At 42.2% G+C, this 27483-nt stretch overlaps 1 protein-coding gene across 2 annotated transcripts in view; it reads left to right on the forward strand.

The window, feature by feature from the left end:
* LOC121286855 (dnaJ homolog subfamily C member 5) overlaps positions 1-27483 on the forward strand; it is an 85712-nt gene that overhangs the window by 20698 nt on the left and 37531 nt on the right. The gene's annotated exons all lie outside the window — the stretch shown is intronic.

The raw sequence follows: 27483 nt of genomic DNA on the forward strand, positions 1-27483 counted from the left end.
CTGTCTTCTATTAGTTAGCCAATCTTCTACCCATGCTAATATACTACCCCCAACACCATGGGCTCTTATCTTATTAAGCAGCCTTATCAAACACCTTTTGGAAATCCAAATATATTATATCTTCTGGTTCCCCTTTATCTATCTTGCTTGTTACCTCCTCAAAGACTTCTAATAAATTTTGTTAGGCATGATTTGCTCTTCATGAAGCAATGCTGATTCTGCTTGATTAGATTACTTATTTCTAAATGCTCTGCTATTACATCCTTTATAATAGACTCCAACATTTTCCCAATGGCAAATGTAAAGCCCTTTAATTACATGTTTTTTGTCTCCCTCCCTTTTTGGATTAGGGTGTTATATTGGCCATTCTCTAATCCTCTGGAACTTTTCCAGAATCTAAGGATCCTTGGAAGATCACTACCAGCGCATCCACTATCTCTGTAGCTACTTCCTTTAATATCCTAGGATGCAACCCATCAGGTCCAGGGGACTTGTCAACCTTTAGCCCCATTAATTTCCCTAGTTCTTTTTCTCCAGTGATTAGTTATTGTATTTCTTTCCTCCCCCTTGAGTATTTGGTATTTTGGAATGCTATTAGTATCTTCTACCATAAAGACTGAAGCAAAGCATTTATTCCTCTGCCATTTCCCGGTCCCCCATTATTATTTCCCCAGCCTCATTCTCTAAGGGGCCTATGTTCACTTTGGCCTCTCTTCCTTTTTGCATACTTAAAGAAGCCCTTACTATCCATTTTTATATTACTTGCTAGTTTACCCTCAAAGTTTATTTTCTCCCTTTTGTTTTGGTTTTTAAAACTTTCCTAATCCTCAGGCTTACCACTAATCTTTGCCACATATTTCTTTCAATTTGATACTGTCCTTAACTTCCTTGGTTAACTATGGTTGGTTTATCCTTTCCTTGAATCCTTCTTTCTCACTGGGATATGTCTTTATTGAGGGTCATGAACTATTTTCTTAAATGTCTGCCATTGTTCATCAACCATCCTTTCTGCTAAATTGCTTTCCCAGTTCACTCCAGCCAACTCTACCCTCATTCCATTGTAATTACCCTTATTTAAGTTTAACACAGTTGTTTCTGACCCAAGTTTCTCAATCTCAAACTGAATGCTAAATTCTACCATATTACGGTCACTGTTTCCTAGGGGATCCTTTACTTGAGATCATTTATTAAACCTGCCTCATTATGCATTCAGATCCAAAAAGCTTGATCCCTGGTTGGATTCACAACATATTGTTGTAAGAAACTGTCCCGAATACACTCAATGAATTCTTGCTCGTGTCTACCTCTGCCAATTTGATCTTCCCAATCTACATGAAGGTTAAAGTCACCCATGATTAATGTACTGCCTTTTTTACATGCCCTCATTATCTCCTGACTTATCCTCTGTCCTACATTATAGCTACTGTCAGAGGGCTTATAGACTACTCTCACCTGTGTTGTCACCCTGGTTATTTCTTACCATCACCCATATGGATTCTACATCTTCCGATCCAAGATCCTTTCTTGCTATCATACTTATTCCATCTTGTACTAACAAAGCTACCCCACCACCCTTTCCTTCCTGCCTGTCCTTTCGAAAAGTCACATACCCCTGAATATTTAGTTCCTAGCCTTGATCTCCTTGTAACCACATCTCTGTAATGGCGAAAAGATTATACCCATTAACCGCTATTTGTGTCATTAATTTATTTATTTTGTTCCGAATGCTATGTGCCTTTCAGTAAAGAGCCATGAATTTTTCTTTTTCACAATTTTTTCCCCCATTTGACCCTATTTGCTGCATTTTCTTATGTTTGTACACTCTGTCCCTTCCTGTCACATTCTGGGTATCATTACATAAATAGCTGCCCTGTAAGGCTGCCATGTCCTTTTGCTTTGTTAAGCCTACATATCCCTTTTACAGAACCCTCCCCCCAGCCCATCTATTTAGTTTAAACTTCTCTCTACAGCCCTAGCTATTCAGTTCACCAGGACGCTGGTCCGAACACAGTTCAAGTGAAGCCCGTCCCATCAGAACAGCTCTCTTCTAGCCCAGTACTGGTGCCAGTGCCCCAGGAACTGAAACTCATTCCTCCCACACCAATCTCTGAGCCATGCATTTAAAATGTCTTCACAGGACTATCAATTAAAGGCTGACTCTGGTCACATGCCAAAAAATCGTTTGCCAAAAGACATATTGTAACTTGTTGGTGCATAATGGCCAACATTTTCTTTTAAATCATCCCACCATTATAGTGGCTGGAACTATACAATAAACATAGATATTTTAATGTTACTTTATTTTTCGATAAGCTACCTAGGGTTTAAATGATCGGTCAGTAGCTCGCCCCCAGAAAATTGGTGTCCAAAAATTGTATATTGTTAATTAGTTTGTTTGTATCTCTTGTAAACCTTGCCTATATTACACCAACAGCTACAATTCAAAGCTACTTCATTGGCTGCAAGTGATTTTAAATTTCCTTTCTCGTTTTCATGAGTTCTATTATTGAAAACAAAAACTTTAGTTTTGTACTGATTCCATTTGGGCTCCAATGATTCCCCCTCCACTCCAAACCCCAACCTCTATTTAAGCTGAAGATAAAAACCCCAGCAATAAAAACTGACTTTAATGATCCTTAATTGTGTTTGTTAGATTCCAATCCAATGGGACCTTGCTGTGTATCCTGTTTGATTGATGACTTTCAAAGTAGGATTATCAGCTTTTGCCAAGCTCAGTGTTAGACAAGGAAAGGTTATTGTGGTTTGGATTCTAAGGTTTGCTTTCCTGCTAGATATTAGAAGTTAGAAATTTGTAAACTATCAAAAGAGGTAATTTTAACTTCAGCAGGGAGCTGAAAGGATTGGCTAGACTGACCACTTTCCACCTGCCCAAATATACTTTCCATTGAATTTAACAGAAAATGAAACTGGGAGGGTGCAAGGTGGGCATTTCATCAGATCTGATCCTTCAATTTCCTGCCAGATGAATTGTGTTAACCCCTTGTTTTTGAACCAGCAAGTCATATGGAAACTACTGCAAAGCAGTATAATTCCTTTTCTTACTAGTTTGAAAGTTGTGATGGAGGTAGAAGGGAAGGGGTAAGCGACGTATGCCGTAAACCTGCAGGAACAAAGTTTTATTTATTAGATTGCTGTTTTCATTATTAATCTTTTATTTCTGTATATTATTGTATAACATAGGTATCATCACCATACACCAGGCAACTTGACCTTGTGACTCAGGAACAGAATAGGAAAAAGGTACATCTTGGCTGAGCTGTTCAAAAATCAAACGAGAAGGAATGTTTGCAGCACAATAGATTGGTTCACATTATCATCACGTATTTGAGTAGCTTGCAAACACAAATGTATTTGTCTTTTTTACTGCTGTGCTTTTTTAATATACTTTTTATGTCTAGTTTCTTAAAGCCAAAAGCACTTTGTTGCTCTCCACTTTCTGCTATTAAAATATATTAATCACAGACTAGATATATGGTATCTCTTTGTAGGGGTGGATACCAAGGGGTGCAAATAAAAACACAGCTTTATAATTGACCAACTGCTAAAACGTAAGGTTTTAGAAAAAAACAAATACATTTGTGTTGGCAAGCTATTCAAATACGTGATGATAACGTGAACCAATCTGTTGTGCTGCAAAAATTCCTTCTCGTTTGATTTTTAAACAGCTCAGCCAAGATGTACCTTTTTCCTATTCTGTTCCTTGTTCACAATTAATGTTATGTTTGTTGTCTAAAAGTATTTTTTTAAATGTAAAAGTTTATTGAACAGCAAAACAGCAAAATCAAAATTCTGTGCTGCAGATGGGCGGTAGTCTTACTGCAATTAATTTCTCTATATGTAAAAAACAAATTCTTTGTGTAGAAAGGTTGTTCTCATCCTTGCATCCTTCTCTATTTTGTTCTTTGTTTAGTACTTTACTTTTCCAGATATCATTTATGGTCTAGTTCTCCAGAATCATCTCCACATGCTATGTTAGGTTCACTAGTGTTTTTTTAACTTCAGATTTTTATTAAGGAGTTCATTAAAATTTTGCTCAAAATCAAAATCACATTGAGTTTTTTAAAAGTGTAATTTAATTAAAGTGATTTAGGGGTGAGTTATTTGCATTTACTTTTGATCCCATTGTTTGAACCATTAAGAGTATGTTCAGCACCCAGAGTAGCTAGAATGAAGTAAAATTGTACAAATTCTTGTTTTGGCGATCCCAGTTTTGTTGCAACTGCTAAAGGCCCTGCAGTATTTCCATTACTAATTACATAAAAGTCTGAGATGTGAGGAGGTGCATTTAGAGAAGGGAATGAGTGGAGCTATGCAGTGTGTTGGTCTGAGGACAGCTGTACAGGAGAATGCTGGGGAAGTCAGAAAGTGGATGTTGCCACCTGGAAGTGGGACACCACTCACCATCCGTGCCCTCACGAGGTTGCTGGCCCTCTTGCGGCATTGTATCCTGCCAGGTCCACGTTCCTATTATTCAAAACAGGATCTATCTGAGAAGATAAGAGAACGACACTGGGCGCACTGATCATTCGGAGAGCTAGTACAGACATGACAGGCCGAAAGGCCACCACCTGTTCTGTAATGATTGAGGCAGATTACCAAGCCTTTATATTGCAGAATGACCAAAACTTGACAAGCCTAAACAATGGATTTTCTGAGTTTTTCCAGTATTTTCTGTTTTTGTTTCAGATTTCCAGCATCTGCAGTATTTTGCTTTTTATCTTAATGGATTTTCCATGTGCCTTTGGCAGCTAATTTTTAAATATTAGGAGAAAGCAGGTAGTAGTGTCTGCTTTCTAAACAATATTACAAAGATTTGTTATTTTTTAAAGTTCACAGGCTGTACATTGAACTGTCTGGCCACTTTTCAACTGTGAAAGCTTGAAGCAACTAAGATTTTGTAATACTTGCAATCGCTATTATTTTTTTTTCTCGTGTTCATGATTGGCTAAATAAAGAAGCCTTCTCAGAAATCCTAATGCTTTACACATTGGTTTGTTTTTCATGTGGTCTTCATTTTTGCTCTGAGTATTAGATTAGGAGTTGACAGTGGAGTTGCATTGCACTTTAACTCCCACTTTAACTTATGAAGAGCCTGGATAGGGTAGTCAGGAAAGACTTGTTACCCTGAGCCGAGGGGTCAGTTACCAGGGGCATAGATTTAAGGTGATTAGTAGAAGGATTAGAGGGGGCATGAGGCAAAACCTTTTCATCCAGAAGGTGGTGGGTGTCTGGAATTCACTATCTAAGTTGGTGCTTGAGGCTGAAACACTCAACCCATTTAAAAGGTACCTGGATCTGCATCTGAAATGCTGTAACCTGCAAAGCTATGGACTAGGTGATGGAAAATAGGATTAAAAGTTTCTTTATTTTCTCTTTTTGACCAGTGTAGACACAATAGGCTGAATGGCCTCTGTGCGTCGTAACTTTTTATGGTTCTAACTGTCCAGAAAAGACACTGACATTACTGCAATCAAAGTTCATTGCAGGAATAATAAGTTGTACATGAATGATCTAAGATTCATTCAAGGAGTCTCAGTTTTGCAATTAATCCAGCATGGAAAAAGAGGAGGGTTAAAGGTCCTCAAAAACCCTATTCTAATACTATACTAATTTTGGATATGCTCATCCAGGCAATTGGAGAGTACCAAGCTCAACAGTGGAGGTACCAGAGGGTAGCCAACACTATTAGAACAGTATTCCTGTGCAAATCAGAATCTTCTGGAAAGGAAACCAATGGAAGAAAAGTTATGTCAGAAGTGCTGATGCACTATTTGTGAGACTACAAGCATTTAATAAATTCCAATATTACCTGAATGTTAGGAAAAGACTACTACAAACATTGTTGGGGGTTGGTGGAAAGGAGACATGACATGAGCAAAACCCTTATGAACTGAACAGCATCCACAGTATTTTGCTTTTATAGATGCAAATGTTCAATATCTGCATTTAGCAGCTGATCATCAACTTTTGTGTAAGTAGAACCAACTTGTGAAAGAGAGTGTTGGCAAACTTGGAATATTTTTGCACTTTAGTAATCTTAGCCATTATATTTCATTTTCTGCAAAACAATTTCAAAACCAGTCAAAGGAATCCTTCAGCTTAGTTACCTAGGAAGGAGCCTTTGCATTGAAAGGAAATAAACAGTGAATTGTTTATTGCAAGGTAATCAGACTGTAATGTGGCTGTTGAATTCTGGGCAGTGTCTGGATGTATGGCATACAAACAGTGGACAGGAAAGGACCCCCTGGCCTATCCAGTTTGCCCCCCACATTCCCCACCAATATCTGCTGTATTTTTTTGTGTGCAGTCTAGTCGTTTGAATGCACTATAGCATTAAACGTTCTTGCGTAGCCGTGCACAAATGGTATCTTAAAAGGGATAATTTTATGAGTGACCTGCAAGGTATCTCCCAGGTTGCTGCGCAGCCACGTGCATATGCAACTTTTAGCCCCCACCCCACCCAAAACTGTGTGACTTCCAGGAAGAGGTGGAAAACCAGATTTTAAAAAACCCGGGCAAATTGGGGGAATAAATCTGGGAAATTCTTCTCGGACCTTCTAAGTGATTGAAACTAGGTCAGGAGGTCATTCTGGCCCTGAATACTCTGCAGTGCCTATCTATTGTAAAAGGTGATCTCTGTCCTAGCCAGAAACAGGTGTAACTCTTCCTTGAAGGAATTCAATGAGTTAGTATTCACTGAATGATTGGCAGCCTGTTCCAGAGATCCACGAGAACTACCTCTTGACATCTACCCTAGATCTTACCTTTTAAAGCTAAACATTGTAAAACCTTGATCAAATCAACCCTAAGTCTCTGCACTTTTCCAGAAACCTAGCTCTTTTTGCCTATCTTGATAGTTAATTTACGGTTTGAAGCATTTTAACCTGGTGCTCCTCCTCTGCACCGTTTCCAAAGCTTCCATTTCACCAACCATGTCAGATGACCAAAACTGGGCATAGTATTCTATCTGAGGTCTGACCAAGGTTTTGCAGTGCCATTGCATTAACTTTTGTCCAGTTGCAGTTTTTCCCTTCTACCTGAATAATCCAGCACTGCTGCTAATTAACCTTTGATAGGATACTCTTCAGTTCTTTTGTAGTGTTTCTTGTAAAGTGCCAAATGCTGCATTTAGTGAGCTGATTAAATAATTTCAAGGTTTAACAGTTGCCACTTCAGTTTTTGCAAGTGCTTGGTTTAAACTGCATGTGCTGCTAACGTTACAGAAACATGACTGTATTTTCTTATGAGAAATATATTTTGAGCCCCCAAAAAAATTACACTTGACATAAGCACCATGTTTGGGGCGGGGTTGGTGGGGGGGTGGTGGTGGGAGAAGGTGGAAATTAGAAATGGTAGATGGTAGATGCATATGTAGATGCTACAGCATGGAAACATGGAAACAAGCCAGTCCACCCAAGCAGTGTTTTGCTTATCCTCTAAAACAGCAAATAGCTTTTCATTACCCTGTTCAGAGGAAATAAAAATTGTGAGCAATGGAAAACATACTGCCGATTTGCTTTCACCTGCTCTAAATAATCACACAAAGGCAAAGTTTTCTCTCATTTGGGTTGTCGTACTTCTTCTGGTGTTTGGGCTTGAACCAAGTTTAAGCTGTTGGGAAGTTTTTACTCTACTTGTAATGCCCTTTACAAGATGGGTTTTGTACTAAATCCAAAAAATCGGAGCCGAAGAGAGCACCAGGATGGCTGGTGGAGAAACAGAAATATTCCAGTATAATAGAGGATGCCACCCTCATTTGAGGCAGAGTGAAGGTGCATTGTTGTCATCAGGACCATGCTCAATCTGAGCAGCATGGTATCAAATTCTGACTTTTGTGTACTTGGGTCTTTTTTGTCTTTCTCTTTTGATTATTTTATCACTGGTACTTGGGTCACTCTTGAGGGTAATTGCTAACTTGCCATACCTTAGCAAGTGTTTACCTTAGGCTCTGAGTGTAGGCAAATCTTTGTTAGTGTGCCTAGGATAATGAAACAAATTTTAATAACTACCTCTAAATCTTAAACTTATCCCTTCATGGCCAACCATGTCTCAGTTGGTAGCTATTATCTCTTGAGTCAGAAGGTTGTGGATTCAAATGCCCTCAAGACTCGCGTGTAAAAATCTAGGCTTACACTCCAGTGCAGTACTAGAATAATAGAAACATAGAAGTTTACAGCTTGGAACATTCAGCCCACACTGGCTGTCAAGTAGTCATCCAGCCTGATCCCAGTTTGCAGTTGCACTGTAGCCAAGAGGTTGTGGCATTTCAAGTGTATATCCTTTTAAATATTGAGGGTTTCTGCCTCTACCACCCTTTCAGGCAGAGAGTTCTGGGTCCCCACAACCCCACGGCTGAAAAGGATTCACCCTTGAATCCCCTCTAAACCCACCTCTTATCCCTAAGTCTATGTCCCTTCACAATGGACCCCTAAACTAAGGGGAATAGGGCCTTCGTAACTATTCTATCTAGACCCCTCATAATTTTATACACTTCAGTTTGGCCTTCCCTCTGCTTCCTCTATTCCAAAGGAAATAACCCTAGCCTATCCAACATCTTAACTAAAATTCTGCAGTCTTGGCAATGTTCTCATAAATATCCTCTGCACTGTCTTTAGTGCTGTACTGTCAGAGTTTACATCTTTGGCTGTGACGTTAAACTGCTCTCTCAGGTGGATGGAAAAGATGACACTGAATTCAGCCCAACCAGTCCATGCTGGCATTTAGACTCAGTTCAAGCCTCACTCAAGATCCCAGTGGCACTCTTTTGAAGAACAGGGTACTTATCTTGAGTGTCTTGACTAATATTATCCTTCAATTAACATCACTGAAACCAATCAGTTCCTCCACCTTATATATTGAATACCCTTCAAAAAGTACTTAAGTGGCTGTAAAGTGCTTTGGAACATTATGTAGTCATGAAAGAGCTGTACAGATGCAATTCTTCTCCTTTTTATGTGATCTATTGTCTTCAAGTGAATAAAGCATCCATCATGCCTTCAGACCTTATTTTATGTTTGAAACTATTAATCAAATTTGTCCAACAAAAGAATAAAGGTCATGTTTAAAGTAGGAAGTCATTAATATCTCTCAAATGGATGAATTAAATAGATATTGCAACCTTGAAAACTAAACTAATTCTTTGCAAATAAATAAAAACAAAAAACTGCGGATGCTAGAAATCCAAAACAAAAACAGAATTACCTGGAAAAACTCAGCAGGTCTGGCAGCATCGGCGGAGAAGAAAAGAGTTGACGTTTCGAGTCCTCATGACCCTTCAACAGAACTGAGTGAATCTAAGGAGAGGGGTGAAATATAAGCTGGTTTAAGGTGGGGGGTTGGGGGTGGCGGGTGTTGGGTTGGGGGAGAGAAGTGGAGGGGGGTGGTGTGGTTGTAGGGACAAGCAAGCAGTGATAGGAGCAGATAATCATGGACAAAAGAACACAGCCGTTGAAGGAGGTGATATTATCTAAACGATTGTGCTAATTAAGAACGGGTGGTAGGACACTCAAGGTACAGCTCTAGTGGGGGTGGGGTGGAAAGGCTAGCAGGGCATAAAAGATTTAAAAATAATGGAAATAGGTGGGAAAAGAAAAATCTATAAATTATTGGAAAAAACAGAAGGAAGGGGGAAGAAACAAAAAGGGGGTAGGGATGGCAGAGGGAGTTCAAGATCTAAAGTTGTTGAATTCAATATTCAGTCCGGAAGGCTGTAAAGTGCCTAGTCGGAAGATGAGGTGCTGTTCCTCCAGTTTGTGTTGGGCTTCACTGGAACAATACAGCAAGCCAGGGACAGACATGTGGGCAAGAGAGCAGAGCGGAATGTTAAAATGGCAAGCGACAGGGAGGTTTGGGTCATTCTTGCGGACAGACTGCAGGTGTTCTGCAAAGCGGTTGCCCAGTTTAGGTTTGGTGTCTCCAATGTAGAGGAGACCGCATTGGGAGCAACGAATGCAGTAGACTAAGTTGGGGGAAATGCAAGTGAAATGCTGCTTCACTTGAAAGGAGAGTTTGGGCCCTTGGACGATGAGGAGAGAGGAAGTGAAGGGGCAGGTGTTGCATCTTTTGCGTGGGCATGGGGAGGTGCCATAGGTGGGTTGAGGAGTAGGGGGTTTTGGAGGAGTGGACCAGAGTGTCCTGGAGGGAACGATCCCTACGGAATGCCGCCTGGGGGGTGAAGGGAAGATGTGTTTGGTGGTGACATCATACTGGAGTTGGCAGAAATTGCGGAGGATGATCCTTTGAATGCGGAGGCTGGTGGGTTGATAACTGGTAGACCGATTGTGTCAGCTTGCTCCTGCCCCACGGAACCCATTTCTCGTTATCTTGACTCCCTTCTCTCTCCCCTTGTCCAGTCCCTTCCCGCCTACATCCGTGATTCCTCTGACACCTTACGTCACATCAACAATTTCTAGTTCCCTGGCCCTAACCGCTTCCTCTTCACCATGGACGTCCAATCCCTCTACACCTCCATCCCCCACCAGGTTGGTGTGACGGCCCTTAGCTTCTTCCTCGAACAGAGGCCTGAACAATCCCCATCCACCACTGCTCTCTTCCGTCTGGCTGAACTTGTTCTCACACTGAACAATTTCTCCTTCAACTCCTCTCACTTCCTCCAAATAAAAGGGGTGGCTATGGGTACCCACATGGGCCCCAGTTATGCCTGTCTCTTTATGGGGTATGTGGAACATTCTTTGTTCCAGTCCTACTCCGGCCCCCTTCCACAACTCTTTCTCCGGTACATCGATGATTACTTCGGTGCTGCTTCATGCTCTTGTCAGGACTTGGAAAATTTATTAATTTTGCTTCCAATCTCCAACGCTCCACCATTTTCACATGATCCATCTCTGACACTTCCCTTCCCTTCCTTGACCTCTCTGTCTCAATCTCTGGTGATAGACTGTGCACCAATATCCATTACAAACCCACCGACTCCCACAGTTACCTCGACTACAGCTCCTCACACCCCGCTTCCTGTAAGGACTCCATCCCATTCTCTCAGTTCCTTCGCCTCCGTCGCATCTGTTCTGATGATGCTTCAAAAACAGTTCCTCTGACATGTCCTTCTTCCTTAACTGAGGTTTTCCACCCACGGTGGTTGACAGGGCCCTCAACCATGTCTGGCCCATCTCCCGCACATCCGCCCTCACGCCTTCTCCTCCCTCCCAGAAACATGATAGGGTCCCCCTTGTCCTCACATCACCCCACCAGCCTCCGCATTCAAAGGATCATCCTCCGCCATTTCTGCCAACTCCAGCATGATGCCACCACCAAACGCATCTCCCCTTCCCTTCACAACCCCCCCCCCCCCCCAGCCTGGTGGCATTCTGTAGGGATCGTTCCCTCCGGGACACTCTGGTCCACTCTTCCATCACCCCCTACTCCTTAACCCCCACCTATGGCACCTCCCCATGCCCACGCAAAAGATGCAACACCTGCCCCTTCACTTCCTCTCTCCTCATCGTCCAAGGGCCCAAACTCTCCTTTCAAGTGAAGCAGCATTTCACTTGCATTTCCCCCAACTTAGTCTACTGCATTCGTTGCTCCCAATGCGGTCTCCTCTACATTGGAGACACCAAACCTAAACTGGGCAACCGCTTTGCAGAACACCTGCGGTCTGTTCACAAGAATGACCCAAACCTCCCTGTCGTTTGCCATTTTAACACTCCACCCTGCTGTCTTGCCCACATGTCTGTCCTTGGTGTATTGGCTTGCTGTATTGTCCCAGTGAAGCCCAACGCAAACTGGAGGAACAGCACCTCATCTTCCGACTAGGCACTTCACAGCCTTCCGGACTGAATATTGAATTCAACAACTTTTGATCTTGAATTCCCTCCGCCATCCCCACCCCCTTTTTGTTTCTTCCCCCTTCCTTTTGTTTTTTCCAATAATTTATATAGATTTTTCTTTTCCCACCTATTTCCATTATTTTAAAATCTTTTATGCCCTGCTAGCCTTTCCACCCCACCCCCACTAGAGCTGTACCTTGAGTGCCCTACCACCCATTCTTAATTAGCACATTCGTTTAGATAATATCACCACCTTTAACGCCTCTGTGTTCTTTTGTCTGTGACATCTTTTGATTATCTGCTCCTATCATTGCTTGCTTGTCCCTACAACCACACCCCATCCCCACTTCTCTCACCCCACCCAACACCCCCCCACCCCCAACCTTAAACCAGCTTATATTTCACTCCTCTCTTTAGATTCACTCAGTTCTGTTGAAGGGTCATGCGGACTTGAAACGTCAACTCTTTTCTTCTCCGCCAATGCTGCCAGACCTGCTGAGTTTTTCCAGGTAATTCTGTTTTTCTTTGCAAATAATGTTCAATAAACTCACAAGAGAGTTTATCACAGTGGAAGCCTAGAATAATCTCAACTGTTGTTTTCAGGATTCCACATCCATTTTTTTCTCCTCCAGAAGTTTCAAAATGATGTCTTTCTTTAAATGGAGCTCCCAAATTGACTTTTGATTTAAAGCAAATACTATTTTTTACTGAGATTTACTGGGGCTTTATGGATTTGAATATGTGACCATTCAAATTTTAAAAAGCCTATCTACCTTGATAGGGATCTAATCCGGAAGCACAGTTTCTAATTTAAGGCAGCATCTCCAAGAAGACAGGAGTGGTTCCAGAAAGATAATGCAGAAGCACAAGTGCAGTGGGGATCGGGTGAGTTAATGTGCATCCTTGAGTTATCAGGCAATCAGTGCTCATTCTACCCTTGAGACAGTGTGACCTCATGTCTCTTGCACCACGCTCTACCTGCTAGTTAAAATGAAAATGACTTGGCCATTCTGTAAATTGAAGCTATCAAGTATTTCCCAATGTGTTGTCATACTAGAACCAGATAAAAATAACTGATGATAATGATGCTGGGCTTTCAGAAGAAAAACTGGGTGCTTACCTTGAATGCAAAATATGGAAATAGACTTTATTTACACATGTCTGTGCAGAAAAACGATCAGGCTCATCTGATCATTGTTTTGGAGCATTGGTTGAGTGGAATGTTTAAGATTCATCATTGCAATTCTCCAGGAGTGTCAGCTTTGCTTAATTGGCAACACTCTCTTCTCCAAGTCACAGGGTTTTGGATGCATATCATCTAAGTGTTTCAATGCAATACTGAGAGAATACTGCATTCTTCAACATAAGTTTGTGAAAGTGATGTAAAAGATTCTACGGCATTACTTTGAGGTGAGTTTAATGCCTTGGCCAACATTTCTCCTTCAATTGGCACTTACAAATGATCAGTTAATCTGAACTTTGAATCAGTTGCTCTTTGAGGAACCTTATGTATGTACTTATGTAGGCTGCTGTGTTCGCCTATATAAATTGATTACACTTCTTCAAAAAGGAATTAATTGAATGTAAAACGCTGAGCTATCTGAGGACACGTGCTATATCACTGAGTTTATGTCCACACGAAGGCCGTTTTGAGATGTGCAGTGCCAAGAAACTTGAAAGAGCTTGTGTGGGCATTGAAGCCCCTAGTAGCAGTGCAATTTAGTGGGCATCAGAGGTGCAGAGTAGGTAATATAGTGGAGCTTAATAAAACCTCACACTTGGATATTTTTGAATCTGATTTTGATATCTTTTCAGTTTTCTTTTTTAAATTGGTGGACTGCAGGTTTTAAGCTGTGCTTTAATCTTTTATAGTGCACTGCTATTAATTATGACAAAATTGTATTGTTTTCACACTATGTGTAGCCTAAAGTTCTTCCTCTCATACAATCATTGCTAATGGTGTGGACCATTAAGCCATAATCTTATCAGACCAATTACAAAATCTATTTTCTGTGTATAGTTTAATGTTTCTTTTCTCAATCCTTCTTTCATTCTAATTATTTGTTAAAAAAATCATTCAAGGGATGTAGGTGTCGCTGGCTAGGCTAGCATTTATTGCCCATCCCTAATTGCCCTTGAGAAGCTGGTGGTGAGCTGCTGCCTTGAACCACTGCAGTCCATGTGGTGTAAAGTACAACCATGTGGTGTTAGGGAGGGAGTTTCAGGATTTTGACCCAACGCCAGTGAAGGAACGGTGATATATTTCCAAGCTAGGATGTTGAGTGGGTTGGAGGGGAACGTCCAAGTGCTGTTGTTCCCATATATCTGTTGCCCATGTCCTTCTAGGTGGTAATGGTCGTGGGTTTGGAAGGTGCCGCCTAAGGAGCCTTGGTGAGTTTCTGCAGTGCACCTTGTAGATGATGCACACTGCTCTTACTGTGCACTGGATTGTATGTTTGTGAATGTGCTGCCAGCCAAGTGGGTTGCTTTGCCCTGGATGGTGTTAAGCCTTTGAGTGTTGTTGGAGCTGCACTCATTCAGGCAAGTGGAGAGTATTCAGTCACACTCCTGACTTGTGCTTTGTAGATCGTGGACAGGTTTTGGGGAGTCGGGAGGTGAGTTACTCGCCACAGGATTCCTAGCCTCTGAGCTGCTCTTGTAACCAAAGTGTTTATATGGCTAGTTCATTTCTGGTCAATGGTAATCCCCAGGATGTTGATAGCGGGGCATTCAGCGATGGTAATGCCATTGCATGTCAAAGGGGTGATAGTTAGATTCTCTCTTGTTGGAGATGGTCATTGCCTGGCATTTGTGTGGCATAAATGTTACTTGCCACTTGTCAATCCAAGCCTGGATTTGTCTGGGTCTTGCTGCATTTGAACATGGATTGCTTCAGTACCTGAGGAGTCACAAATGTTACTGAACATTGTGCAATCATCAGCAAACATCCCCACTTCAGACCTTATGTTGGAAGGAAGGTCATTGACACAGCTGAAGATAGTTGGGCCTAAGACACTATCCCAAGGAATTCCTGCAGTCCTGGGGCTGAGATGATTGACCTCCAACAACCACAACAATCTTCCTTTGTGCTAGATTTGACCCCAACCAGCGGAGAGTTTTCCCCCGATTCCCATTGACTCCAGTTTTGTTAGGGCTCCTTGATTCCGCACTCTGCCAAATGCTGCCTTGATGTGAGGGGCAGTCACTCTCACCTCCCCTTTGGAGTTCAGCTCTTTTGCCTGTGTTTGCACTAAGGCTCTAACAACGTCAGGAGCTGAGTGGCACTGGCAGAACCCAAATTGAGTGTCAGTGAGTAGGTTATTGCTAAGCAAGTGCCGCCTGATAGCACTGTTGATGAATCCTTCCTTCACTTTACTGATGATAGAGAGTAGACTGATGGGACGGTAATTCACCGGATTGGATTTGTCCTGCTTTTTATGTACAGGGTATACCTGGGCAATTTTCCATATTGCTGCGTAGATGCCAGTGTTGTAGTTTTACTGGAACAGCTTGGCTAGGGGCGCGGCAAGTTCTGGAGCACAAATCTTCAGTACTGTTGCCGGAATATTGTCAGGGCCCATTGCATCTCAGTATCCAGTGCCTTCAGCTGTTTCGTGATATCACATGGAGTGAATCTAATTGGCTGAAGACTGGCACTTGTGATGCTGGGGCCCTCTGGAAAAGGCTGAGGTGGATCATCCACTCAGCATTTCTGGCTGAAGATTGTAGCAACTGCTTTAGCCTCATTTTTGGCACTGATGTACTAGACTCATTGAGGATGAGGATATTTGTGGAGTCACCACCTCCAGTGAGTTGTTTAATTGTTCACCACCATTCATGGCTGGATGTGGCAGGACTGCAGAGCTTAGATCTGATCTGTTGGTTGTGGAATTGCTTGGCTCTATCTCTTGCTGCTTCTGCTATTTGGCACGCAAGTAGTCCTGTGTTGTAGCTTCACCAGGTTGACATCTCTGTTAGATATGCCTGGTGTTACTCCTGGCATGCCCTCCTGCACTCTTCATTGAACCAGGGTTGACCTCCTGGCTTGATAGTAATGGTAGAGTGGGGATTTGTTGGGCCATGAGGTTATAGATTATGGTTGAGTACAATTCTGCTGCTGCCGATGGCTCACAACACCTCATGGATGCCCGGTCTTAAGTTGCTATATCTGTTCCAAGTCCATCCCGTTTAGCATGGTGGTAGTGCCACACATGATGGAAAGTATCCTCATTGTGAAGAAGGGACTTTGGTCACTCCTACTGACACTGTCATGGACAGATGCATCTGTGGCAGGTAGGTTGGTGAGGACGAGGTCAAGCATGTTTTTCCCTCTTGTTGGTTCCCTCACCAGTTGCCACAGAGCCAGTCTAGCAGCTATGTCCTTTAGGACTTGACCAGTTCAGTCAGTTGTCGTGCTACCAAGCCACTCTTGGTGATGGACATTGAAATCCCCTACCCAAGAGTATATTCTGCGCCCTTGCCACCACTTCCTCCAAGTGGTGTTCAACATGGAGGAGTACTGATTCTTCAGCTGAGGGGGCGCATTAGGTAGTAATCAGCATGTTTCACTTGATGCTACGAGACCTTATGTGGCCCAGAGTCTATGTTAAAGATTCCCAGGGCACTGAATATCACTGTGCCATCACCTCTGCTGTGTCTGTGCTGCCAGTGGAACAGGACATGCCCAAGGATGGTGATGGTGGTGTCTGGGATACTGTAAGGTATGATTCCATGAGTATATGAGGAAGACAGCTCTCCCAATTTTGGCACAAGCCCCCAGATGTTAGTAAGGAGGACTTTGCAGAGCCGACAGGCTGTTTGCCATTGTCGTTTCTGGTGCCTAGGTCATTCCTTCGAGACTTTTTGGCAGTTTCATACAACTGGGTTATGTCAGAGGGCATTTAAGAGTCAGCCTCATTGCTGTGGGTCTGGAATCACATGTAGGCCAAACGAAGCATGGACTGCAGATTTCCTTCCCTCGAGGACATTAGTGAACAGATGGGTTTTTACGACAGTGGTTTTATGGTCATCATTAGACTTTTAACATTAGATATTTATTGAATTCAAATTTCACCATCTGTCAGAGCATTCTCTGGCTTACTAGTCAAGCGACAATACCACTACGCTACCACCTTAACTACACACATGCACTTATGTTTAGCTAATTAAAGACTGTCTGAAAAACAGCTTGCAATTATATACTGCTTTTTAATGTGGGAAAAATTCCAAACCAAAGGAGGAGACATGAGGCAGATAGAGGTGTTTGGTAAGGGAATTCTGGAGCCTAGGTAGCTTAAAGGTGTGGCAGCCAATGATGGGCTAAGCCAGCAGTATGCCAGATATACTTGAGTCAACGCAGGTTGAAATTGAGGGAGTAAAGATGGTGGCTGTACCAGGAAAAATGACCAGGGTGGGCTATGGTGAAGATTTTCCTGATGGCAAAGGAATCAGAGATCAGAGTAAGGGTGTACTTGTAACACTACAAAGGTATCCTGACCTATAAAGAGCCAAAGGCTGGGCACTTGGTTTGAAGGTGCAATCCTTAACAACTTGAGAGAGAGTTTTTCTCTGGGGTTGAGAAAAAGATTGGAAGACAGTGCGGGTGGTAAAGAGTAGAAGCAAATGGTGAGAGGTGACATTGTCATCAATTTGAGGTCATGTGAGATTAGGTTGAGAGACCTTGTGCATAATGGTAGGAGAGTTGATAGAGGGAAACCAACATTTAGGGAGGACCTAAGGGAGAAACAGAATGTAAGCAAGGAGAGCTGAAAAGTGATAAATTGCTGTTTACAAAGGCTGGGGAGTAAAGGAGTGAGGATATCTTCGGTTGAAAATTGGGTACAGGGGAGAGGGGTTTGTTGGACAAGGGAAATGTTAAGAGTCAGTAGGGTGAGTTACTCAAAAGAAGAGGTGCCATATCATTAAAACGAAATATAATTTGCTGATGAGGACCCTGCAGCCACAGTGAGGAGGCTTCAATAAAAGGCAAGGTGTTGTATCCATGAGACACGTTTCAGCCAAGGCCAGCATGTTAATATAATCATCCATCCTTATGAACATGCTGTGCGTTAACAGGAGAGGCGCAGCGCCCATCCGCCCACACTCCAGCCTTGAATCAAGCAGCGCTACGCACCGACTGAAGTCAGCTATCCCAGTCAATGTCCAAATGCAGCAAAGCCTGGACAATATCAGGCTTTGGGTGGCAAGTAACATTTGCATCACAAGTTCCAGGCAATGATCATCCCCAAGACAGAATCTAACTATTGCCTCTGGATGTTCAATGCCATTACCATTGCTGATTCCCCCTCCATCAACATCCTGGGGTTACCATTGACCAGAAACTGAACTGGCCTAGCCATATAAATATTGTGGCTACAAGAGCAGGTCAGAGGCTAGGAATCCTGCGACGCGTAACTCATCTCCTGACTCCCCAAAGCTTGTCTGCCATCTACAAGGCACAAGTCAGGAGTGTAATGGAATACTCTCCACCTGCCTGGATGAGTGCAGCTCCCACAACATTCACCATCCAGGTCAAAGCAGCCCACTTGATTGGCACCCCATCCACAAACATCCACTCCCTTCATCACCAACACACAGTAGCTGCAGTGTACCATGTACAAGATGCACTGCAGCAACTTTCCAAGCCCCCTTAGCACCTTCCAAACCCACGACTGCTACTATCTAGAAAGGCAGCAGACACATGGGAACCTGGAAGTTTCCCTCCAACCCACTCACCATCCTGACTTGGAAATATATCACCATTCCTTCATTGTCACTGGGTTAAAATCCTGGAATTTCCTCCTCCCTAACAGCATTTTGGGTGTACCTACACCTCATGCACTGCAGTGGTTCAAGAAGGCAGCTCACCACCAGTTTCTCAAGGGCAATTAAGGATAGGCAATAAATAAATAAATGCTGGCCTAGCCAGCAATGCCCACATGCCACGAATGAATAATTTTTAAAAATTCTAATAAAGCAAATCTATGACACATTCTGGATATTTTTGGTCTGTATTACATTTGGAAAACTACAAGATGCTTGTTGAAAGGAGTATGCTTATAAGATCCAACTTCATTTCAGTATTTATCCTTACTGCATTTCAGTGTAATGTATTCTCCAGTCGCTTCGACAGATGAGTGTTCAGCAAAAAAAATACTAGTTCAATCTGGATTGATATCATCTCGCATGGCATTAGGCCAAGTCTTGATTTGCAAAACTGATTACAACTGCTGCATACAAAGTCAGTGAAAGATGGATAGAGGCGTTGGCTTTGTGTTGTGCTTGTTTGTCCCAAAGGACTTGACTCTTTTCTCCTCAAATGTCAAAATCGCTTGATGACAGTAACTTCTACATTTAGGTCTGTCCAAGGTTGTTTTTTTTCCCGTGTGATGGGATCCAGTTTGCAAGTCCTGAGATTGGCTTTCAGATTGTCTCTGTCTAAGTTGGGACGTCCTGTGGTGTGGGTTCCCACACTCAGCTCGCTGTAGAGTACTGCCTTTGGTATGTGTTTCAGTGTAATTATGACTAATCTGAAGGATCTAGTAGGGGATTTAGCACCTGGTGTAGGAGAATCAGTATCAGTGGTGTATTCAGTGAGTGGCATTTTATCAGATTCTGAGTATTTCTCAATTGATGGCTGCTTTACTGCTCTTTGCCTAATCTTAATCAGCAAGATTTAGTGTAGTTCATGTCAACATAATAAAGGCCACACTTCCAAAAGTTTGCAATCTTACTCCACCACTGTTATAGATGTAGAACAAGACTTCTAAAACCTGGCACTTTTCACATCGGCTGGTGCCTGAGCCACTACTGGTGTCCATTGTTTTTGGTTTGGAGTAGGACCAGAAAAACAGTGTACTGATGAGTCATTTGGTGGGGCTGGGCAAAGCTAGCAGGTCTAGCTGAAGACTCAAATAGCGAGATCTACTCGTTTTTTTTAAGGAAGGCTAATTTCACAGGGACCAGCTCAGCTTTATTTGAGTGAACCTGAAACACTCAGAATTTTATATAGAACAGTGCTTTCCAATGTGATGCCATTTTTAACACCTGAAAATTAACATGACCCCAGATGCCAGCAAACACAAAACAGCATTAAAGCAGAGTAGTAACAGTTCACTTATTATAGATCAATATGTAATAATACATATAAATCTGAAAATTTGTTTGAAAGCACTGTTTTTAAAAAAAAATGTTATGAATTCTCAGGTTTCAGCCAAGCTCTCCATATTTCCTGGTTACAGAAGATCCTGTGGTCCCTCTTTCCCGCCTCCCCCCTCCCCACCTGGCCACCACACAAACACGCACACACAAGCCCCTCATCCCAAACCCTCTTTTTCCCTGCACACCGCTGCCCCCCCAAACACTCCACTCTCTCACCCTGCCTTCTCCCCCCTCCCCTTAAGCTGAGTTGCTATCCTGGCATAAGGAGCTTGTGTAGCAGGCAGTCAAGAGCAGAACTACAGTAAAGTTTGAAACCGCCACTCACCTTATTGACTCACCCACATGACTTCCTGTTTTTTCCCTGTACCCAGGCAGCGAAGGAATATACTTGCCAGTCTCTGCCTGTGTGAAGTTGTGCGCAAACATCCTGGGGGTGTTTCAGTGGACCCAGATATCTTTTCTGAAGTTAAAGAGCTCTTAAGGCTCACCATTCATCCCCTGCTGTTAGTTTTAATTGACCTAGTGGGTCCAGGGCTGGCCTGTCAGTGCCTGCAGACTGGGTGATCTCCTCTGCACAGTTGTCATTGCTGCTCAGAAGACCATTCATCCCCTGCTGTTTGTTGGAATTGACTTAGTGGGTCCAGGGCTAGCCTGTCAGTGCCTACAGATTGGGTGATCTCCTCTGCACAGTTGCCATTGCTGCTCAGAAGAGGAAAAGCTCATGACCCAAATGTGACCTCTGCAGCCCCATGGCTGGGGGGGTGGGGTCATGCTGTTTGGGAACCCCTGCCATAGGATATACAGCACAGAAAAAAGGCCATTTAGACTTCATTTGAGGCCTCCTCCCATTTTCTTTGTTCATCTAACTTCACCATTGAAGCCATCTAATTCTCCCTAAAATGTTCGTCAAGCTGCCCCTAACATGCATCTATACTGTTCACTTCAACCACTCCCTCTAGTAGTGAGTTCCACATTCTTATCACCCTCTGGGTGAAGACATTTATTCTGAATTCTTTATTGGTTTTCTTTATGACTGTCTTACATTGATGGCCGCTAGTTATGCTCTTCCTGACAAGTGGAAGCATTCTCACTGTATCCATCAATCAAAACTGAGGCTTAGCCAAGAGAGCGGCCACAGGTAAGTGAGACCCGGAGAGCGCATGGGGTCACGGGATAGGGGGGAGGGGTTGGCAACAAGGGCCAGCATGGTGGCTTTCAGCAGCCTTCAGCAGCTACAATGGAAAAGAATTGGTGATAGAATGACTTGAACAGATGTTCCTGCCTTGAAAAGGTCCTGTATACTTAATACTGCTTTGGTCATGTATAAAGACTGGTGTGGGTGAAGTAGGTTCCTGGGGCACTGGCATCAGTACTGGGGAAAGTGGGGGCTCTACCATTAGGACTGTCTACACCTGAACCATGCTAGGATCAGTGTTCTAGTGAGCCACACAGCTAGAGAAATAGACAGGGAATGAGGGATCAAGCTTGGGTGGATGTAACAAATCAAGGGGTAGGAGAGCAAAATAGTAATATTAATAGCAATAAGGGTCAGAGAATGGTAGGAAGGAACAGAGAGAAAAAAAACCTACGAATACATCAACTGTCAAGACTAGATGTTACAAAGATAACAAAAAGACAAAACTAAAGGATCTGTATCTGAACGCATGCCGCATTTATAACAAAGTAAATTAATTAATAGCGCACATTGAAGTAAATAAATATGACCTGATAGCCAATATGGAGACATGGCTGCAGGATGATAAGGATTGGGTCCTGAATATTGAAGGGTATATGACATTCAAGAACAATAGGAAGATAGGCAAAGGTGGAGGGGTAGCAATGTTAATCAAGGATGGCATTGGTGCAATAGTTAGAGGTGGCCTTGGTTCAGGAGATCAGGATGTAGAATCGGTTTGGGTGGAGTTGAGGAATAGCAGGGGAAAGAAATCACTAGAGGGAGTGGTCTAGAGGCTTCCTAACATTAACCACAATGTAAGACAAAGTATACAAGAAGAAATATTGGGTGCTTGTGATAAAGGGACAGCAATAATCATGGATGATTTTATTCTACACATAAATTGGAAAAATCAAATCGGCAGTTGTAACCTGGATGATGAGTTCATAGAATACTTTTGAGAGAGTTTTTTTAGAGCACCATGTTCTGGATCCAACCAGAGAGCAGGTTATGTTAGACTTGGTATTGTGTAACGTGACAGGATTAATTAATGGCCTCAGAGTGAAGGTACCCGAGGTAGCAGTGACAAAAATATAATTGAATTTTACACCCAGTTTGAAAGGGAGTAGAGTGGATCTAAGACTCCTATTTTAAGCTTAAATAAGGGCAACTTTGTGGGAATGAAAGCTGAGCTAGCTGAAGTGAACTGGGCTACTAGAGGATAGATCAATTGAGAAGTAGTGGCAGACATTTAAGGGGCTATTTCAGAATACTCAGAATAAGTATATTCCTACTCTGATGAAAAATTCTAAGGGGAGGACCACCATCAGTGGTTAACTAAAGAAGTTAGGGAAAGCATCAAGCTTAAGGAAAAAGCATATAACTGCACAAAAACGAGTGGAACGTCAGATGATTGGTCAGAATTAGGCCACACCAAGAGTATTGCATGCAGATCTGCAATCCGCATTATAGGAGGGATGTAATTGCACTAGAGAGAATGCAGAGGAGATTTACCAGGATGCTGCCTGGGCTGGAGAGTTTTAGTTATGAGGAGAGATTGGATAGTCCGGGATTATTTTCCCTGGAGAAGAGGAGGTTGAGGGGACACATGATTGAGATGGATAAAGTTATGAAGGGCATAGACAGGGCAGACAGGAAGGAACTTTTTGCCTTGGTGGAGGGATCAATAACCAGGGAGCATAGATTTAAGGTAAGGGGCTGGAGGTTTAGAGGGGATGTAAGGGAGAATTTTTTCACCCAAACAGTGGTGGGAATTTGGAACTCACTGCCTGAAAGGGTGGTAGAGGCAGAAACCCTCATAACCTTTAAGAAGTATTTGGATGTGCACTTGCAATGCCATGGCATGCAAGGCCAAGGACCTAGTGCTGGAAAATGGGATTAGAATAGTTAGGTACTTGTTTGACCGGCGCAGACTCGACAGGCTGAAGGGCCTTTTTCTGTGCTGTAGATCTCTATGACTCTATAAAAACCTTCCTTAATTTTAAGCACCTCTATTAGGTCATCCTCTGGCTCTTTTCCAAGAGAAAAGTGGCCCATCCTGTCAATCCTTTCCTGATATGTTTACCCATGCATTTCTGGTATCATTCTTGTAAATCTTGTCTCCACCCTCTCCGGTGCCTCCTTTCTATAATATGCCAACTAGAAATGCATGTAGTACTCTGTGTGGTATAACCACGATTCAATACAGGTTAAGTATAACTTCCCTACTTTTCAATTTAACCACCCTAGAAGTGACATGTAGCACTTAGTTTGATTATTTTGTGACACAGTTTTTTAGTGATTGATGTATTTGTGCTCCAAGATCCCTTTGTTTCTCTACTCTACTTGAACGTGTACCTTCCAAGCTCTCTCTTCCTCCTACCAAAACGTGTTACCTCACATTATCTGTATTGAGCTTTATTTGCTAATTATTTGCCCATTCTGCGGGTTTATTAATGGCCTCCTGTAACTTGTTGCAGTCCTCCTCAGTGTTGCCCCAATTTGATGTCAGCCATAAATTAAAAAAAAATTGTTTTCCATATTCCAAATCATTAATATAAATTGTGAACAGCAGTGTTTCCAGCATTGATCCATGTGGGACACCACTTCCTACCTCTGCCACTCTGAATAATTGCCCTGTACTCCCACTCTCTGCTTTCCGCCTTGAATGAAGCCAGTTAGCAATCCTTTCTACCACTTGTCACCTGACTCCACATCCTCCTTATTCATTAGTTTATTATGGGGTACCTTATCAAAGGCCTTTAGAAATTCCAGGTCATTGTTTATATTGCCACCTCAAAAAATTCAGTAAGGCTGGTCAAACGAGGTTTTTCCCTTTTTGAAATCACTATTCATTATACTTTTCATTTCACTCTGAATCCTACATTATTAAAATGTACTTTTCACTTTCATACTTTATATTGATATCAAAATGTTGAAGCAGTCTGATGGGATCTATACAATTTATATTGTTTCCAGTCTGCATGATAGGTAACTTTCAAATTCCGGCCTTTGCTTTGTCGAATTTTGCTGGCAGCCAGCAATATGGGCAGAGTATTTTCTGGAAATAGTGACGCATATAAATTCATCAGAAGACTAAGGTGACAAATACTTAAATCAAGATTGCTTTACTCATAATGGAAAGCTATAGTGTAATAGGTTATAAAAACACCTGCCTTCTCTGGTTATTTAATGTGAGCACATTGCCGGTGATGAATAAAATGACACAATTCATAGATGAATTTGGCAGCATACTCATATGAGCTTTATAATCCTGTACAGCTTTCTTTAATGCATTGACAAGTCACATAACCTCCTTTCTTAAAGCATAGCAGATGAACCTGGTGGGAAAAAATGTTGAATATTTAACCACCACAGTGATCTAGGGTATCCAATTATGAATTCAAAATCTGACTGCACTATGGGAATAGAAAATCTAAAACCTATTGTAAATGTACAACTGAAATCAAGAGTGCTCTGTAAGTAGCAAGACATGCCTAAAACTGAAATTAACCTTTAAAGTGGATGAAGTTGCTGATGAGAACTACAGCAGTATATTTCAAAATGAATTTTCAAAATTGTTTACAGGCTAGGAAAGTAGAGTACCATATCGCCCTACGAACTGTTGCTAAACCAGTTTGCCTCTTTACAGTAAGGAAAGTCCTCATGCTCTTTGGGGGCAGAGTCAAGAGTGAAGGTGCAGCATCAAGGGGTTAAGTCATCAGTCACCATCCCAACAAAATTGTGTTCAGAATGGTTCTTGTCCCAAAGCTAAATAGCTTTATAAGAATATACATAGATTTAACTAAACAAATCACTGGAACGTGAGATCCACCTGATGGCCTCAGTGGATGAGCGCCTTGCCAAACTAGCCAAGAGTATTTTATTTATTGGATACAGATAGTGGATTTTGGCCGTTACCTCTGGACAAAGAATCCAGATTGTTCACCACATTTATAATGCCATTCGGTCGTTACGGTTTCAATAGATTGCCCTTTTGTTTTTTGGAAATTTCTGGAGCGGATGCTGTGCAAATGTCTCGTGCTGTAGAAGGCACGGAAGGAATGATATGCCATATGGACAACATACATATACATCTCTCCATGAGAGAAGTACATGACAGCAGAGTCACAGCTGTCCTGAGAGTCTAACAGGATGCAGGCCTAACACTGAAAGATGTGAGTTCGCCTTACCTACGATCAGGTTTCTAGGTCGCGCATAGTACAAGCCACTGGAATCACAATTGATTCACAAAAACAAAAGTAATCAGATAATTTCTATACCCTGAGAACTTCAAAGGTTCCTTGGGATGCTCAACCAAATAAACAAGTTCTTACCAAATCTGGCGGAGGTCAGCAAGCTGTTGAGACAGGGTCAACGGTGATGCTGGAATGTGGACCAGCAAGGTGCTTTTAAAAGGATTAAATTGCTTTTAATCTCTTCTGAAATCTTGGCACATTATGACCCAGAAGTGCTGACCATAGCAGATGCATCGTTTAGAGGTCTGGGGGACAGTTTTAGTTCAAGTGCAGAGAGACAGCAAGTGTAGACCGATCTACCATGTCTCTAGGTCACCAACAGAAACAGTACAACAATACACCATGGTAGAATCACTGGCAGCAGCAAGGGCATGTGAAAAATTTTAAGACTATTATGGGTTGCGTTTCAAAATCGAAGAGACCATAAGCCACTAGTCATCCTTCTGAATATGAAAGAAATTGTGAAGATGCTGCCCAGAATCCAGTGTTCAGATTGAAATATGACTCCATCATAGAGTGTATGCAAGGGAAGTATCAAACAACGGCAGACACACTATTACGAATGCAATCAGAAGGAACTTAACAAGAGGATTTGCGCTTCATTGAGGAGGTTGAATGACAAAGGATATGTGTGTTGCAACATTTATCTACTACTGCAAAAAAGTTGCAGGAAGTGAAATGAGCCCAGTGATGAGATGAAGGAGGTCTCCAAGTCTGAGAATATTGCCTGGGAGGATGGCCAGACTATCCCCACTAATCCGATACTATGGTAGTGTTTTGAACAGTGCAAGCCCGTCACCGTCATTGATGACTTACTAGCACTCAATGAGAGAATAGTCATTCCACGAACACTGCGTCTTGGTATTCTTCAAAGATTTCACTGTCATCTCGGAATAGCATGCAGGAACACAGTCAGTCTGGTGGCTAGACAATACTCGCTCTATAGAAGAAATGATTTCTAACTAACTTGTGCTGTAAATAGCCAAGAACACACACAACCAATATTATCTTCTATTTTTCCGTTAAGCCCGTTGAAATGCCTGGGAATGGACTTATTTGAACTTAAGATGAAAGCCTTCTTTATTGTCATTGATTACTACTCATTGTGGATTGAAGTAAGCAGATAGCATTGTATCACAACTGAAGTATCATCTAATCCCTCAAATTTATGCAATACATGGCATCTGGACATCATAGTGTCCGACCAATGGGCAGCAATTTGCTAAGGAGCTATTCCACAGTTTTGTAAACTAATATGGATTTATTCATGTAGTTCATTTCCCTATCCTCAGGCACATAAAGAAGCTGAGAGAGGGGTACGAACCATCAAAGATTTATTGAAGAAAAATGAAGACCTTGAGCTTGCTCTTCTGAGTTATTGAACCTCACTACTACAAAATGGTGTCTCACTTAGAGTTACTAATTTACAGCTTTAGGTGTCGTCTTGTACAAATGTAGCAAAAATGCAATGTATTTGAGCTTTGTTGTAAGTTGGGATATATTAAGAAATTGTGCAACACAATTATACTGTAACATGCAGTCATGTACAGTATAATATCCAGTAAAGAGCAGATGATGTGCACATACCAACTGAACAATTATGATATGCATTGTCTGTAATGTACTGCTGTTAATGAAAATATTTAGTTTCTGTCAACACGGTACATTTTAAAGCATTCTGTGCTTTGCATTTCACTGTAAACTCAAAAGATGAGAACATGCACCATACCAATGGAGGTTTTGAGGTTATAACCAACATCCCTGTTGAGCAGTATAGGATGCAGGACCTCTACCTAGCAGAGGCCGTATGCCAACTCTCTGACACTTCTTTTAGTTCCCCCGGGCCATGATTGCACTACCAACCATCAAGCTGTTCCATCCAGGACCGTCACTGACCACCTCCTTTCACTGCTCCAACGTCATAGTTCCCCAAACCCAAACAGCCCACTTCTGCCTCCTTCCCAAGATCCATAAATAAGGCTGACCCATTGCTTCAGCCTGTTTCTGCCTCACTGAACTTATTTCTTACTACCTTGGCTCCATTTTTTTCCCCTTTGTCCAGTCTCTTCCTACCTACATCTGT

The sequence above is a fragment of the Carcharodon carcharias genome, chromosome 14 (assembly GCF_017639515.1).
Source record: "Carcharodon carcharias isolate sCarCar2 chromosome 14, sCarCar2.pri, whole genome shotgun sequence".
Lineage (NCBI taxonomy): Eukaryota > Metazoa > Chordata > Chondrichthyes > Lamniformes > Lamnidae > Carcharodon > Carcharodon carcharias.